This window comes from Anabrus simplex, chromosome 1 (assembly GCF_040414725.1).
Source record: "Anabrus simplex isolate iqAnaSimp1 chromosome 1, ASM4041472v1, whole genome shotgun sequence".
Classification (NCBI taxonomy): domain Eukaryota; kingdom Metazoa; phylum Arthropoda; class Insecta; order Orthoptera; family Tettigoniidae; genus Anabrus; species Anabrus simplex.
Window position 1 is genome coordinate 747,408,359 of NC_090265.1, and position 18,200 is coordinate 747,426,558.

The following is an 18,200-nucleotide window of genomic DNA, read 5'->3' on the forward strand; positions in this document are numbered from 1 at the left end:
TGTAGATGGATGCGTATTGGGGTAAGATGAATTGTTTGGATAATTGCAGCAGAGGGGAATAAAAATAAGCTCCTACGTCGGATGTGTCTTGGTGTTTTGATCCATCAGTATAAAATGGAATGTATTGATTATATTGATCTATAATAATTTTGAATGACTTAGTTGCTATCAGTCTGTTTAAATTCTCGGAGATACTGGAATCATCGAATTTTGTATGTATGATATTTGGTAACTGTATAGTCGCAGGAAACATGATAGAGTACTTAGGGTGAGTTCTTGTTTGAGCAACGTTAGGTCGGAAATATATAAACTGAACATAAGCCCACAGGAGCGCCGGATATTTGTCTTGTACTACAGGTGCATTTCCCCAAATATTCAGATAATAACTGCAGCTTGGGAAGAATCGGATGATGATATCGGGCCATTTTCTTGAGAAGATATTTAGTAGCTACATGTTTGCGTCGTAAATGTAACGGTGGTTCGGTAATTTCAGCTAGTAAAGCATTTGTAGGAGTCGAATTCATTGAACCTGTAATCAGTCGAGCAGCTTTGTACTGTACTTTGTCTAATCGCTGTTTTTGATCCAGCGAAGCCATATCTACAAACTGACTACCATAGTAAAAAACAGACCTGATAATGTTTTTATATACAGTTAAAAGGGTAGCTGGGTCAGCTCCCCAAGTTCTGTTCGTTAAGGATCTTAATACATGTAGCGTTTGTTCCGTTTTGCGACATATCTCTGCAATATGATGTTTCCAGGATAGTTTATTATCAATCGTTACCCCTAGATACTTAACGGTTTCTTTGACGGAGATTTCCTGTTCACCGCATCTAATGGGAGACTTATCATATATACATTTTTGGGTAAATATGAGAATTGAACTTTTTGCCGGTGCTATCTCTAAATCATTTTGTATCATCCACGTCTGCAGGACTCCTAAAGTCTTCTCTAGAGTAAGACGACATTCTTCTACGGTATTTTGAGTGCAGTAGATTACTATATCATCGGCATATTGCAGTATCCGAGCCGTTTTTACAATTTCTTTTTCAAGATCCGCAGTATACAACATATACATAATCGGACTTAAAATGTCCCCTTGTGGAAGCCCAACGGATACAGAGCGGCAATTGCTTTGATGAGCGATTTGAGGGAGACTTACGCGTCGATACGTATATAATTGTCCTAAGATATTAAGCAACGTGGAAGGAAAATCCGTAGTACTTAGCACGGCCGACTGGATACCTCGCTGCGCTCCTTATACCGGCCTTGACAATCGCTTGTGAAGACAAGCATAAAGCTGTAATTGGAAAGTTTCACCATAATGCCGCTGGAGCGCTGGCCTACTACCCACTGACAGGAAGCTGTATACCGCAAATTGCCGCATTTCCAGTTTTATTTTTTGGTTTTGCTGTCGTAAATGTTGGCAATGTTTTCGCAATGATGTGCTTATTGACTTGATAATGAGATCTGATAGTTATGCGCTAGTGAGTTTATTTTTTATTGTGTAGTGCGGTGATTATATTTTTTAAACTGTGTTTACAAATCTTGGAATTTGAGACATTATATTGCACCTTTTCGTACTTCGAGCAGAAATTTTATGGAAAGAAGAACAAAGTGATTTCTCGCTGTAACTTCGTCCTGAACAAGGATTTTAATTTATGTGCTAATTCGTTTTTAATGGTGTGTTGATTTGCTTTTCTTTAACTGTGTTAGGAAATATTCGAATATATATTGCTGTGTGCCTTTTTTGTATTCCGAACAGGAAAAAAAGCGAAGGGACACCATCATTTCACGAATTCTCTGTAGACCAGGACAAAACTACGGAGTGGCTAAAAGCAGGTAACACTCTCGTCTTAGTTTTCTGTTTCTATGTCGGGTATTTACCTTCGTTCTTTCTTTCTTTCTTTCTTTTTTCTTACTCTGTTTACCCCTCCAGCGTTGACTTTTCTCTCGGACTCAGTGAGGGATCCCACCTCTACACCTCAAGGGTAGTATCCTGGAGCGTGAGACTGCGGGTCGTGGATACAACTCGGAAGGATGACCAGTACCTCGCCCAGGCGGCCGCAGCTTCTATGCTGAACAGGGGCCTTGTGTTGGGGATGGGAAGATTGGAAGGCATAGCCAAGGAAGGGGGAAGGAAGCAGCCATGGCCTTAAGTTAGTTACCATCGTGGCATTTGCTTGGAGGAGAAGTGGGAAACTATGGAAAACCACTTCGAGGATGTCTGAGGTGGGAATCGATACCATCCTCTACACAGTTGACCTCCCAATGCTGAGTGGACCCCGTTCCAGCCTTCGTACCACTTTTGAAATTTCGTGGCAGGGCCAGAAATCGAACCCGGGCCTCCGTGAGTAGCCGCTAATCACACTAATCAGGTATTTTTACCCATGAATTTTCTTTCATAGAATAATCCTTTAGGCGGTGCCGTATTTGCCATATGACAGCAACACAACATATTTTTGTTCAAGATAATCTGAACTTTAACATTTAAACATTGACAAGTAAGAATCACTACTGCTATGACGGTAAGGCCAACGTATGAAGTGTTGTTACCTGAGCAATGGGGCCGATGACCTAGATGTTAGGCCCCTTTAGACAACAAGCTTCATCAACATCTAGCAGAGAACACTTTACAATTTATTTACTCAAAATACTTTTCTCTCACTGAATTTTTATTTAAAATTCTTCTTTCGCTATTTGTTTTACGTCGTACCGACACAGATAGGTCTTATGACGCGGGTGGAATAGGAAAAGTCTAGCAGTGGGAAGGAATCGCCTGTGGCCTTAATTAAGGTACAGTCTTATGTGAAAATGGGAAACCACAGTAAACCATCTCCAGAACTGCCGACAGTGGGGTTCGAACCCACTATCCCCCGGATGCAAGCTCACAGCTGCACGCCGCGCGGCCAACATGTTCCACCCTAGTGCATTTCAAGTAAAATTTATTGTCTGAATTTAGCATGGCCAGCTTGCCCGGTATTTAATATTCTAGTGAAAAGTATGAATGAAATGTAATCTGAAACTATATATATATATTGTAACCTTTCGTGGTATCAGTACATCAATAGACCATAATATTCCCGCAACATGACGTTAAAAATGGAACACCTTGGATGAGGCCTTCGACCGGGCGCGGCGCCGAAGACCCCTTCTCCCCTACTAGCGTTACAAGGCACTAGCTGAGCCGGTAGAGACATACGGGTCGCAGTCTGTCCTTACTGGGCAGTAATCTAATAATTTACAGTAGGGGAATCATAATAATGAGAGGAATACTATTTACCTATGAAATGAGAAGAATGAATTACGTTTCCTTTAAAAAAAAATTTAATGCCTGAGAAAACACGTAGATAATTTATACATGGATATGCCACCATATTAAACATATAAATTAGACACCGTAAATTTTCTTGAGTGTGTAACTGTCCTCTCTAGTCCTTTCCCTAGAATTGCAATTCACTCTGAAGATATTCAAACACATTATGCACTAGTACCGTTGTACACAGAAATAATTGGATGATGGCGTATCTTGTATTACTCGCCTTATTTACATTATTACACTATATATTCAAATACCAAGTCGTCGTCCTATTGGCGAGAATTAACATTAGCTATCGAATGAACCAGGTGAGACGTATTTGATATATGAGCTTGTCTAAAATATCTGAAAGTCGTCTCACTCATTAGAAAGAAAACACCTATCTCGCTATCTCATGAAATAAACAAATAATACACATCGTATGTTCCAATGGGATGTCACTTAAATATATACACGAATTCGACACTTATACAACGATGGTTCCTAAACGAATCATATTTAGCGAAACAGAAAAACAATACAGTATTCAAATACATATCACACCTGTGGAGAGAAGACAATAAATACACTCGACATTCACAATATAAATCACGGACCGGGGCATCCACCCGTAGCTGGTGGCAGCAGCATAACTGCCTCTGGTGCTGATGAGACATGAACTCATGTCCCATGACAATTGTGAAGTGTGACTTCCACTCTGAAAATCCCTAGTCGTTTTAATTAACATAAAGAAATGGGGGAATTCTCTTATTTATTGGAATTGTAGGTCTAACCAACGGTGTTTATTTCTGAATGGTTGCATGTAATATCGATGCCGGAGAGAAAGAGAACGAGCCCTCTAACACTAAGTTCCTCTCACAGCGGTGATAGTATTTCACATCCCTCCTTACCTGGCCGGACTTTAAATCTCACCGGCCAGCTGTTTACACTGTCCTCACCCTGCGCTTTCACTTTCAACACAGGGGAACTCAGTCCCGTTATCTAGCCACCTCGGCATTTCGCTTTAAAATATCATTATTCATTGGATGCCACACGCATCAATTAAACACATCGGCTTGCATCTAGCCTACTTTATACCATTAGCACGGGATAAACAACCTTGCGCATACTTTGCTTATATTTCATCAACACCGCATTCGATCTATTCCTTATCAGCTGGAGTAGCTCGATCTCACTTCTCGGCATAACCAATACACGCATATTACGGAAGAAAGAAAAGCCCTAGCATTCGGGACAAAGTATGCTAACACTCGCGTTCTAAATAAATTCACACATTATCACACTTCACTTGTCATATCGAGGTTTCTTCTTCGCCATACTTAATTTATAAGGGGGATGACCTAACACATTACGTGAAGCATCTACTACAGAAAACCTTGAAATTTCTAGATGACTCATATTACTCGTATCTTTTTATCGATGGTACATGGAATGATTTTCAAGAATATTAAAGAATCCCTTTTAATTCCCATAGTGCTCCACGGTAAATCAAATCTAGGGTCTTAAATTATCATGCATGAATTCCCATATTAAATAAAGAAATACGGTCCCCGACCGTGAAGAAACATAAACACTAGCCCTATCAATAACTACTGCCATCCCTTTGAGAACAACGAAATCCTACCCTACATTTCTAAAGAATCTGCATGCATTAAATATTTACATTTTTACAGGAAATAGACTTTCAAATATTTTCACAATACTCATCTGCCTGGATCACCCCACAGCTCGCCCAAGAAGGCACATCTAGTCGTTTAGTCGTCCATTACGACTGCATCAGCAATCTGGAGTCCGGTGTTCGGCTGCCGCTGGGTGGATGGCATGATGTCTTGGGTCCCCGTACACTGTAGGCAGTCCTTGAGGTTCCACGGCGTCTTGGTTATGTACGGGCCTCCCGTCGATTCTCTTCTTCCTCGGAGACTGACGTCACTGGCACACAACACAATAAGGGGATCTGACTTAATTATAATCGTGATAACTGGCAACACATTATAATTTCTATGATCAGAGAGACTCATAGGCTCGAGTCCTCTAACCAAGCACCGGTAATGTTTGTAGCCCGTTGCTTTCCCTATTGGCTGTCTATCCCACTGTCGGCAGTTTAGGCCCTAATTATCACGTTCGCACTTTCACTGTTATTAGAAGTCCCAAAGCTACCCTTACGAACGTGGTTTGACCTTGCCTAATTCAGCACTAGTTTATATGGGAGTACAGATTAGCTACTACGTCTGGGATTTTTTTTTTTACCGATATCGCCCTGAGTTTACGCGTCGCCACTGAGCCGCACTTTCTCCTACACCTGATCATTCATCATTATATGGTTACTGGATCTCCCATGTTATTTCTTCGGCAGTTAATACACTCGTGGATTTACTTACACGATTTCACAGCCTACTAGCGTTTGATTTAAGTTCTCTTTACTCATATATTCGTACACATAAGCGCTCTGCATATCATATGACCGTCATGGTTAGGGTTAAATACCGCACTCTGTTAGTATCAATAAATCTTCACTCCACTGTTACATAATCATATCACTGATAGAATTTCAGCTACATAAACACTATTCAAATGATTATTGACTGGTCACACTTTGTAGCACTGAAGCAAAGAATACTGAAGAGTCACTCACATTAGGTACCACCTCACTATGCCACTCGCAGAATAGAAAAAGATGCTTGCCTCAGTTCGCACCCCCTTTTATCATGAAACGTGTCAGACTCGAGAGAGAGGGTAAGACTCCTCCTACCTGCAGAAATCGGTCCGGTGGCACGTGGTTTCCAGGATCGATCAATGCATCGAATTAAAGCTCAATTGCGCGAGTTTCTACTGATCACTTATCATTTTGATCACTTCAAGCGTTTTGCTTTAATCTCGAAAGCGTCCTTTGATATCCCAGTGAGGGAGGGGCTTGCAATTTGGCGGTTCCGTGGCTTCGGTCACCCTAACAGCTTTCTCCAGATGGTGAACACCTGTGGGATGTCCACAAACTGCGTAGATTATCCCATTAGAATCATGTAAAGGACTTCTTGGTGTCAAAATTTTCTATAAAATTCGCCGCTTTTAATGAACCTTGAGTCATGAAAATCTGCTTTGTAGTATGCGAGTTATGTTAATTTCTCTCCTGAAAACAATTGAAGACAGGTTTCTGGCAGCGTTGTTTCCGCGGGAAAAGGAGCGAAAAAGTGATATTTGCCAACGCTGGGCACGACCTCCGTGACCTACTTGCTGTGGGAGTGTTTCTTTCTCTGTCGCGCCTGAGTGAGAGCGCTTCTGGCCGGAGGCGAAAATATGTCTCGGTACAGTACTTACGCGCAAAGAGAGTTTGGTGCGTGGGGCTGACAGCTCGCCACTCGCACCCCGTGGAGGGTGGACGTGCGCTGATTTGGGCGCTAATTAACGTATGAAAGCGCGGAAAACGGCATATTTGAGCGGCGGAATGCCACAATATAGTCTTGATGATGTGATGAACGGTCACAATATATATATATATATATATATATATTGAAATTAACATTTAAACATGTTTGAGTGAAAATATTTGTGTTCTGCATACAACGAATATGGATAAAGTAAGACTCTCATGTTTTGTCCAGCCCCCTTCCTGAGAGAAGCGCTTGAAGAATTTTAAAACTCTAATTGAACAATGAATCTTAATCTCAATATCATCATCAGAAGACAAAAGCATTGTGGTAAGTTCTGCTATGTATCTAAATGGCATGATAATAAAAAGATTGCTATTATTCCTCACAATTAAGGAAAGTCAGTTGGACTACTCCATCCTCCGCAGTTTCATTTCACGAGGTTGTTTTGGGATATATCAATGAAAGTAGCCTTTAGGATTAATCATTTTAACAATATTAGTCAATGTAACATACTATTTTATTCCCTAAATTAAGATACATCGGCAATCAGAGTCAATATCAGAACGTCAGCTGGACTAAGTCATCTCCCCGCAGTTTCATTTCACGACATCATTGGCAAATATCAATGAAAGTAACCTTTGATTAATCATTTTAACAGTATTAATTCATGTAGCACTCTCCATAGCTCTAAATTACGATAAATCGGCAACCAAAGTAAATATATTTTCCATAAAGAAGTATGCATTTCTACCGCAAATAGGTCGGCCGCCAGCGCTACGTGTCGAGCTGTGTAACTACTCCGATTACAGAGCTTGGACCCGATTGTCAAGGCCGGTAAGGAGCTAGCTAGAGCGACGCATCAAGTCGGCCGTGTACTTAGTTTCTGGAGTAGGATGGGAATATTAACATTGTCATAAACACCTTTAATGTCTAAAAAGGCAGCCATAACGTGTTGTTTTCTGGATTTTGCTAACAATATATCGACTAATAAAATATTCAAAGCATCTGTCGTGCTGCGGTCTTTGAGGAATGAAAACTGGTACTTCGGTAGTAAGTTATAATATTCTAGAGCCTACATTATTCTGTTTAGTAAGATCTTTTGAAACAGTTTCCGAATACAAGAACTTAGACAAATTCCTCTGTAACTAGTTGGATCATGTTTCGGTTTACCAGGTTTTTTGATAGGTGCTAATACGAAATAGTTCCACTCCATAGGTATAGTACCATATTCCAAGATATAGTCAAATTTGTGAAGGAGGATATTCTTAGCTTGTGGGGGTAAACTTTTAAGCATATGATAGGATATATAATCCATTCCTGGGGAAGTGGTTTTCGTATGATATAAAGCAACATCGAATTCCGATGGGATTATTGGTCGCAGCAAGGTTTGAAATTTATGAGTAATACCAGTTATCGGATATTGGAGCTGAGGTACGACATAGTCAGGAGTGAGAGTTTGATAAAATTGAAGGAGAGTCGTACTATCCCAGTCGTTATGGGGTAGATTATTGCGGTTGGAGTTGCATAAATTTCGAATTGCAGACCAGACGCCTTGAAGAGGAGTTTGCCTATTTAATGAAGTTGTGAACATTTTCCAAGCCAATCGTCGTTTCTCATTGAATAATTTTTGGATCTGGGCGGCTATTTTCTTGTATTGAAGATAAGACGCCATTGTCCCGTCATGCCGGAATTTCTTTAAAGCATGTTTTCGACTCTGTACACATGCCGAACATTCTTCATCCCACCAACGAACGTGTGGGGAATATTGAGATGGGTATTTAATTTCAAGTGGATGGTACGTGTCTAAATACAGCGTTAGAATATTTAGTAATGTCTGGTATTGATCATTATTCCCGTCGTTATCGACAATGGACAAGTTATCCTGAATATACCTTTGAAATAAGGAAGTATCCATATGTTTCATTTGTCGTACACTCTTCGGAAATGTTTTTGGCTTTCGGAGCTCGGTTGATGTGATAGTAATAAAAATAGGAAAATGATCACTTTGGTGGGTGTCATTCCTTGTTTGCCACAAAAGCTTATTAGCCAAATCAATAGTTGCAATAGTCAGATCGACAGCACTGGGATTAGTATTGGGCGCAGTGATCCGTGTTGGTGATCCATCATTCAAAATTGTAAGAGGGGATTTATTTATGATGTTCTCGATATCCCGGCCATTTTTGCAGCAAGAAACACTTCCCCAAATTGGATTATGGGCATTGTAATCGCCCCCAATAATAGTGGACGTGTGGAATTGTGCGAAGAAATTCTTCCATTGGTCATATGTCGGTCTAATTTTAGGAGGACAATATAAGGAAACGACGGTTAAATTATTTATAGTAATTGCGATTGTTTGAACATTGGGAATTTCATATTTGATCTCTCTGACTTGGAAATCGATACTATTTTTAATAAGGATACACACACCATTCGCAACATAACAATCTAAACGTATGACAATGAAACCAGTGACTCGGAAGTGATAGTTTCGTTTGAGCCATGTTTCACTAAGGATAACGATTTGTGGATCAAAAACTTGTATAATCTGAATTAACTCGTGTTTCTTGTTTAAAATACTCCGACAGTCCCACTGCAAAATTCTCATTTTTAGTGATGTGTTAATAAAGTGATAACTTCATCGTGTACAACTTTAAGTAAATGACGCCACTGAACATCTTGTCCCATTTGATTCATTATGAAGTCAAATGTTTTCGATAATTCTTGAAATTTTCCCCCAGACTGAATGCGTAGATTAGAAGATTCACCCTTCTTAGAGACAGAAGCCTCAGGAACCCAGTTCCCAGAACGGACTTGGTCTGTACTAGTAGAACTATGAATTTGGGGTACATTCCCAGAGTTAGAAAGTAACTGAGATCTGATTGCCGGTATAGATTGTTGGTCTCGTGGAGGGTCCCTTATCAAATTCATGTAGTTACTTCTATCGAAACCTGGTCTACATGGTTTTCGGGGTGGGCTACTTACAATAGCAGAAAACTTCCTTTTACGAGGAGTTAATGGTTCAGATGTACTAGAAGAAGGTACCAACGGGTGGAAATGTTGCGGTAATGTTAAAGGATTAAAATCCTGTTCCAAAGGAGCAAAATAATTTTTTACCTCCAAGAAGGACTTATTCTCAACACTCATGATCCGTTTAATTTCCTTCTGTCTCTGATGTTCGGTACACCTTTCATCCCCTGCCGGATGATTTCCGTCACAATGGATGCATTTCACCAATGTCTGTGTACACTCCTGGGTGTTATGAGTTAATGCACATTTCCCGCAGCGAGGTTCCCTAGCTCTGCAATTTGTCGATGGATGGCCATATCTTTGGCATTTACGACAAATGAGAGGTGCAAAAATGAATGCTTGGACTTCCAGAATGACATTAAAGATAGAAACTGTCTTTGGTAGTTGTTGAGATTGAAAGATGACCTTGACCGTACCGGTAGGTATGTATTCGGTCTTACCCTCTTTGGACGATCTGCGATTCATTATTTGAACCTTGATCACTGGGTATAGTGAATCTATGTACTGTAATAGTTCAGTCTCTGATATAGTAGTATCAACCCCCCGCACCAGACCAACTCTGTGGATATTTGAGGAAGGTACAAATTCCTTCAAGCGTTTCTCTTCAAGAATCGGGTTGGAAAGAAAATTATTGGCATCCTTTCGAGTGCTTAAAGTAATTTGAATTCGATTTCGGCCCTTTTTATGAATGGCTTTGATGTTGGGAATCTGCCGTTCATAAAAGTCTGCCTAAAGTCATCGGGTGTAGGTATCCTATTTTTTTCCGGATCATCCGATTCGACATAGACAATATACAGCCCTCTGTGCATGTCTGAATAAGTGTTGGGTTTATCATTGTGAGACACTGTATTATTATAAGTGTTAGGAGTTGTAACTCTGTCTCTATCCATAGCTTCTTGATTAGGTATATCTTTATCCACAATCATCCCTTCTAAAGAAACTTGTTCCAGGATTAGGTTTTCTTTCGATACCGGAATCGAATCTGGAAGTCTACCCAAACCACCACCTCCACTATCTAGAGACATCCCTTAAAACTATGCACTCTATTACTTATATATAGGTAGCCAGTGACAGGACGTAGTCGCTTCACACACTCCGAACAGGTCAGCACCAGTCAAGAACAGCGGACACTTTCAACGATCTGCTTCAGTTGAATGCTCGCACGACACTCAAGATGCTACGTCCAGTCACTGGTTTGCGGGTTAATTAATGTCTGGGAGAGGTGCCAACGTTAGAAGAATTTAGTACACTACGAGAGAGTAGGGTTAGCTATGTAATGAAACTAATTACAGCAGGTAATGATGAAACTTAGTAAAATACCAATTTTAGTTAGGCTAAACTATCAGGGCATAACACAAAAACACTGGGACACAGGGTTCTAATTCGTCACGTCTGTGTGGTCTGTCACGACGTCTTACTACAAACAAACAAGGCCGGACAACAAATAGGGGTTGGGATGTGAAAGTCCGTACCTAGAGGAAAGGAAAAGGTTACAACTGGATGTTACAGGTAACTAAAAAATTGAGTATTAATTCTACAACGCGAAAAGTCGGTTGTAACACTAAACAGGAAACATTTAACGGCAGTTGGTAACCCGCGTTAAGAAGCTTAGCTATGAATTCGCGACGTTGATCTTCATTTATGTCTGACACTGAAAAAAAAGATGTGATTTACAGTACCGACTGCTCGTCCGCATGGACATAAGTTACTTTCGATAAGATTAAGGCGATAGAGATGTGCAGGCGTACAGACATGATTTAGACGGAGCCGTATGATTGTAGTAATATGACGCCGAGTGGAGTTACCAAAAGCGAACCACGGTTTATTAGGAATGTCAGGCATAAGCGTGAATAAGTGCTTCCCTTTCAACTGGAAAGTTCGGCGCCATTCTGCACTCCACTGATCGTGGATGAAGCGACGACAGTGTTCCCATAAGTCTGTGTGTGGAACTGCGATGTAGTAGTCTAATCCGGTACCCTGGGCTGCCTCTTTAGCTAGGTTATCTGCTGTGATGTTACCTTGTATTCCAGAATGGCCCGGAATCCACGCGAATAATACATTAACATTACGGAGGGACAAGTCATAACTTAATTTGCGTAAATTTTGAATGTACCAATTATTAGTATGTTCGGGATTGTCTAAAGCCATCAAAGTGCTTAAGGAGTCAGTACAAATTAGAGCTTTTAATATTACGGAATATTTTATGTACAATAAATCCTGGCGTATTGCGAATATTTCGGCCGTGATAGAAGAAGCTAGGTGTGGGAGAGTGTATTTTTTGTTCACAGCCAGTTGGGGAGAGTAAAATGCAGCACCTACACCAGGTGGGAATAGATTCTTTGAACCGTCAGTGTAGAAAGTGATATATTGCTCGTGGTTAGGCCTACTTAACGCAAATTGAAATAGACTGTTCGTGACATGACTGTTTGTTCGTAGTATTGGAGGACTATTTTCGAAGATAGTGTGAAGAATTTCGGGTTTAAATGTACTAGCTCTAAAAGGTATAGAGTATTTCGGGTGGTTTAATGTTTGTACCATGCTAGTACGAATGTGACCGAATTGGTTAAATGCCCATAATAGAGCCGGTTGATGTTCTTCATTAACATTCCGGTTTTGATAATATTCGTGTAACAGTTGTAGTTTCGGGAGGATTGGGTAGTGATATTTATTTAATTTGTTTAGAAGATATTTGCTGGCGAGTAGTCGTCGTCGAAACTTTAATGGCGGTTCCGATGCTTCAGCTAAAAGTGCGTTCGTTGGGGAGGAAGACATAGCCTCCATGATTAAGCGGAGTATTTTAAACTGAAAGGTATCAAGTTTACGTAGGTGGCTATTAGTTGCTATATCAAGAAAGTGGCAGCCATATTCGAATACTGACTGGATGATATTTTTATATACCGTAAGAAGGACATATGGATCCGATCCCCAGGTGCGTTTAGTGAGAGATTTAATGATATGATATTTAGTTTCTAATTTGGAAGGAATATATTCGGTATGTTCTTTCCAGAGTAATTTGTTATCAATTTTAATTCCTAAATATTTGATCGAAGTTTTGATACTAATCTCATGGGAGCCAAAGGTAATTGGCGTATGATCATAATTTCGTTTCCTCGTAAAAATCATTGCAGAGGATTTATGATATTCTATTTCTAAATTATGATGTAGGAGCCATCTATGGGGGATCGTTAGTGTACGTTCAATGGTAGTACGGGATTCAATTGCCAATTCTTTAATGGAATAAATAACTATATCGTCAGCATATTGTTGGATTCTAGCCTGTTGAGAAATCACGCGCTCTAAGTCAAAGGTATATAACAGATATAAGATAGGGCTCAAAATATCACCTTGTGGGAGACCTTTGGAAGTGTACCTAGAATCGAGACTCTGGCCATTGTTCTTTATAAAATTGTGCCGATTAGTGAATAATTGCCGTATGATATTAATAAACGGAAGAGGAAATTGCCACTTATGTAATTTGGCAAGTACTCCGACGTACACATTATCATATGCTCCTTTTATATCAAGAAATATAGACGTCAAAACGTCACCTCGACTTCGAGCGAGTAATAAGTCTGTAAAAAATATATTAAGAGCGTCTGCCGTACTTCGGTCTTTCAAAAACCCAAACTGATACACTGGAAGTATATTATAATATTCTAAACACCATAGAAGACGGTGCAGGAGGATTCGTTGAAATGTTTTACGAAGGCAGGAACCCAAAGCGATCCCTCTATACCCGTTTGCGTCTTGAGGATGTTTACCTTTTTTAATAGTGGTATAATTTGAAAATCGTTCCAATCGACAGGAATTGCATGGCTATCGAGTATGGCGTTAAATGTATTTAGCAGGGTTTGCTTAGCGTGGGACGGTAGATATTTCAACATTTTATAAGTTATAGAATCTCTGCCCGGACTAGTTTCTTTTCGATGTTCGAGTGCCATATCTAGTTCATGGAGGGAGATATTCTGTAATAGACTAGAAACTTTTTCGGAGGCAGCTAGTAAACTATATTCATAAGAAGGTTCCACGTAATCTGGTGTTCGTTGGTGGTAAAATTGGGCAATTCCGTTAGGGTGCGATTGAGAAACAAAATTTGTGTGGGCATTACTTAAATGTTTGATGGCTGCCCATATATCTTTGATAGGAGTTTGTCGATTGATAGATGTAACAAATACCTTCCACGTTGTTCGTCGTTTTTCATTAAAAATAGTCTGTATAGAAGCGACTATTTTTTTTATATTGGATATAGTGATCATAGGTGCCATATGTTCGATAAGCTTTTAAGGCAGCTTGTCTTCGACGAACTAAAGAAGCACATTCGGAATCCCACCAACGAATAGAATTGCTCTGCATTTTAAAAAGCTGCTTGTGTTCAATGGGATGATAGGTATCTAAATAAGAATGAATAAAGGATAATAGTAGATCATAGTCAAGAATATGTGGATCTGGAATTGTAGAGCGTATTTTATCTGCGAGAAAGGTCGTGAATAGTGTAGAATCAAACGAGCGGAGATTACGGGAGGCAGTAAAGAGAGAGACATTCCTGTGAACCTGTGGGCCTATATCTATTAGAATGGGTAAATGGTCGCTTTGATGGGTATCATAAATTCCATTCCAATTTGTTTTGTGTGCCAAATCAACTGTGCAAATAGTGAGATCTACTGCACTTTTATTAATGTTAGGAGCTGTTAGACGAGTAGGAGAACCGTCGTTGAGGATAACCAGTTCCTGTTTTACGGTGATTTTTTCAATATTCCGCCCTTTGGGGCAGCTAGATATGCTCCCCCAAAGAGGATCGTGGGCATTAAAATAACCAGCTATAAGAGTGTTTTTTGTGAAAACTGCGATAAAAAGATGTCCCATTGGCATAATTACCTTTTATCCACGACGGGCAGTATATTGAAACCACGTAACAATCTTGAATTTTTACTGCAAGGGCTTTAGTTCCCGGTATAATATAGTTTAATGGGGCTTCCTGAAAGTAGATGTCTTGTTTGAGTAAAATGCATGTACCTCCAGAGATGGGTGCATCATGCCGTAGGACCGTAAAACCTTTCATACGAAAATGGAAATGAGATTTCAACCAAGTTTCGCTCAATAAAATTACCGCAGGATCAAGAGAATTTAACAAAATCACTAACTCATGTTTCTTATTTAGTATGCTCCCACAATTCCATTGCAATAACCGCATGTTTTACTTGGAAGTAGTGGAATGTCCCAATAAAAGAAGAACCTCATCATGTAATGACTTCAACAGATGCTTCCATTGGACGTATTGTCCCATGTGTTCCATTAAATCTTCAAATTTTTTAGAGACGTTTCGACATTTTTCATTAGAGTTAACATTTGAATTACAATGTAAAACCATGACAGAGGGAGATGCTGATATTTGTGCGTGGGGATCCGAAGGTTGCCCTTGGTGACTTGACTTCCGTGATGTAGATGCAGGCTCGTTAGAAGTAGCAGGTATCAAACGCACTACTGGAGTGCCAGAATGTTCTGGAACCGTCTTCGGATTACTTATCAAATTCAGATATGATGCCCTGTCATAACCTGGTTTAACGGGTGGGCGGGGAGGGTTACTAACCACCATAGTAAATTTACGCTTTCGAGGGAGAGTTTCTTCCCATTGGGAAGGTCTATTGGGTAAAGGAGGGAAATGTTGTGGCATCATAAGGGGGTTGGATATGGACTCTAATGGGGCAAAATAGTTATTTACTTCTAAGTATGATTTGTTTTCAACACTCATAATGCGTTTGATTTCTTTCTGTTGTTTGTGGATTTCACAACTTTCAGCCCCCGCAGGATGATTTTCTGCACAATTAGCGCACTTAACTAGTTGGTGAGTGCAATCTTCGGTAGAGTGATTAAGGGAACATTTTCCACATCTCGGCTCCCTGGAACGACATCGTTTGCATAATAAAGATGAGAATATAAAGGCCTGAACCTCTAAAATGACCTTAACAATGGACACACTTTTCGGAAGTTGTTGACTTTCAAATACAACCTTCACAGTACCTGTAGGGATATGTTCAGTTTTCCCTCTTTGGATGATCGTCTATTTAGATGTTGTACTTTCACTACAGGATACGGCGATTCTAAATAGGTGAGAATGTCGGATTCGGAAATAGTAGTGTCTACTCCCCGTACTACCTCTACTCGATGAATATTCGAGGACGGAATAAAAGCTTTTAATTTCTTTTCCTTAAGAATGGGATGAGAAAGAAAGGCGTTTGCAGCCTTACTAGACATGAAAGTAATTTGGATCCTATTTCTCCCCTTCCTATGGATGGCCTTGACTTCACCAATTTGCCTCTCATAGGAAATCCGACCCAGAGTCATAGGGTGAATATGTCTTATTTTATTTTGAGATTCGGTCGATTCTACATATACTATGTAGGGGCCAAGATGAGTGTTAGAATACGTAGATACAGGAACGTGCTGGCGCTGATCCATGTCACGTATTGTATCTTGAGAACTGTCTCGTTGGGTATCAGTATTACTAGCGTCCATGTGTAAGTCCTCACTCGTGGCATCATTGCCAATATCAGGAGGTCTTCCTAAAGGGCCACCGCCACTATCTACAGACATAGTACTCCGAAAGGTGACTACACTATATTAGCACCGAAACAACTACAAGAGAAGTATTACTAGGATACAAACCCAAACACAAACACAAAACACACTACTTAGCTACAGACGTGAAAAAGCCGCTGCACCAGTGACCGGAGAGAGACGTGTGCACTGCACAACAGCCGAACACAGAATGATCGATATGAATTTTCTAAACCTTTATTATCTTAACCGTTGCCTACGTTATAATCACTGCCTGCTCGACATGCATCCGATGGCTGCTTATATTGCCTGCTCATTACAACATTTTAACACGGCACTAAATGAAACACTCTGTTTACAAATACCCACAGCAGGTGGCAGCACCAACCGGCTCCAGACTTGTCGGAATGAAATAGTGGGAAGTAGGATAGTACTGTACTTGTTTTCAGTGAAAATAGTGTACTGCTGCGTGCCTTTCTGCAAATCAAAGTAAGGGAAACCAGAATGCCGTGGTATTTCATTCCAGGGCACGGGCCTTTTCAGGAGATCCAGTTGAACCCATGTTTAGTTCTATAAGAATGGGAGGAGGGTGCAATGACATGACTGACTCCCGGGCTGCTCAGAATTTCATAAAGAGAATTCTGAAATCCGGTATTTTAATGTTCACCGATGGTGCTAACGTTATCCACAAAAAAAATTCGAAATTTTCTGCCTCAGTATCCTCTCCCGGACTTGACGAAACAGAACCAGTGATGCCGCTGAGTATGTACTTGATTTACTGGAAGATGTTCGTGAGCCCCCTAAAGTCAGTATGTGTCACTTTTTTCTATTTGCTTTACGTCGCACCGACACAGGTATGTCTTACGGCGACGTTGTGATAGTAAAGGCCTAGGAATTGGAAGGGAGCGGCCGTGGCCTTAATTAAGGTACAGCCCCGGCATTTGCCTAGTGTGAAAATGGGAAACCAGGAAAACCATTTCAGGGATGCCGACAGTGGGGATCGAACCAACTATCTCCCGATTACTGGATACTGGTCGCACGTAAGCGACTACAGCTCTCAAGCTCGGTGTGTGTCACTTTAGAAACTGCTTCCCAGGCATTAGTGTGTGGTTATTTAGTGCGTGTAATCGAAGAAAAAACAGAATGCAACTCGCGCTTGAATAACGTTTCCACCTCAGTTAATGCATCCCCATTGATGAACTGCGCTATCCCCAGCAACGATTATGGGGCTACAGAAATTTGTTGAAGCGGCTCTACCGTACTGGAAGAAATCTACAAGTCTGCTCCAGACTATAAAAAAACTATGTTCTACCCTCTTTGTGCCAGTGTAAGATTTTAAAGCGTTTAGTAACAACAAGCACCAGGAACTTGTGTCAGAAACTGTGGTGGCCAGATTCGTGAAACCTCTACTTTAGTAATGTAGGGAAGTATCATACAAACAAAGTTTCCAGGTTTTCTTGTTCGTCGAAATCTCTTTCTCGGTCCTGAAGCAATCACTCTCTAGAGCACCACTTTATGCGTACAATTCTTTAATTTTCTGTTACTATCAGATTTTAAATTTTGCTTGTATGCTTATCTAGCAGTATTCACGCGATAAGTGGGTACGTCTGGTGCTGCCATCTAGCGGCAGATTGTTTGTAAGTCGTGTTACACGTTTGAATATGGAATGAGCGGGCAGTATAAGCAGCCATCGGATGTAGATCGAGCAGGCAGTGGTTATAATACAAGGCCTGGAAATAGAGCCCGTAAAACGCTATGGAAGTGGTTACACTGAAGTTCAATGCCGGGCCGCTAGGATCGCTTTCGTGTCCCCTGTCTACCAGGTTCGCGCCTTTAAACGTGTTCATTAACTGAGTTGGTTGTGAATTTATTATGTATTCGTCTGATGTTAAGCATTCGCAGTTCCAGTCATGGTTTATTCACGAGAAATTAAAGG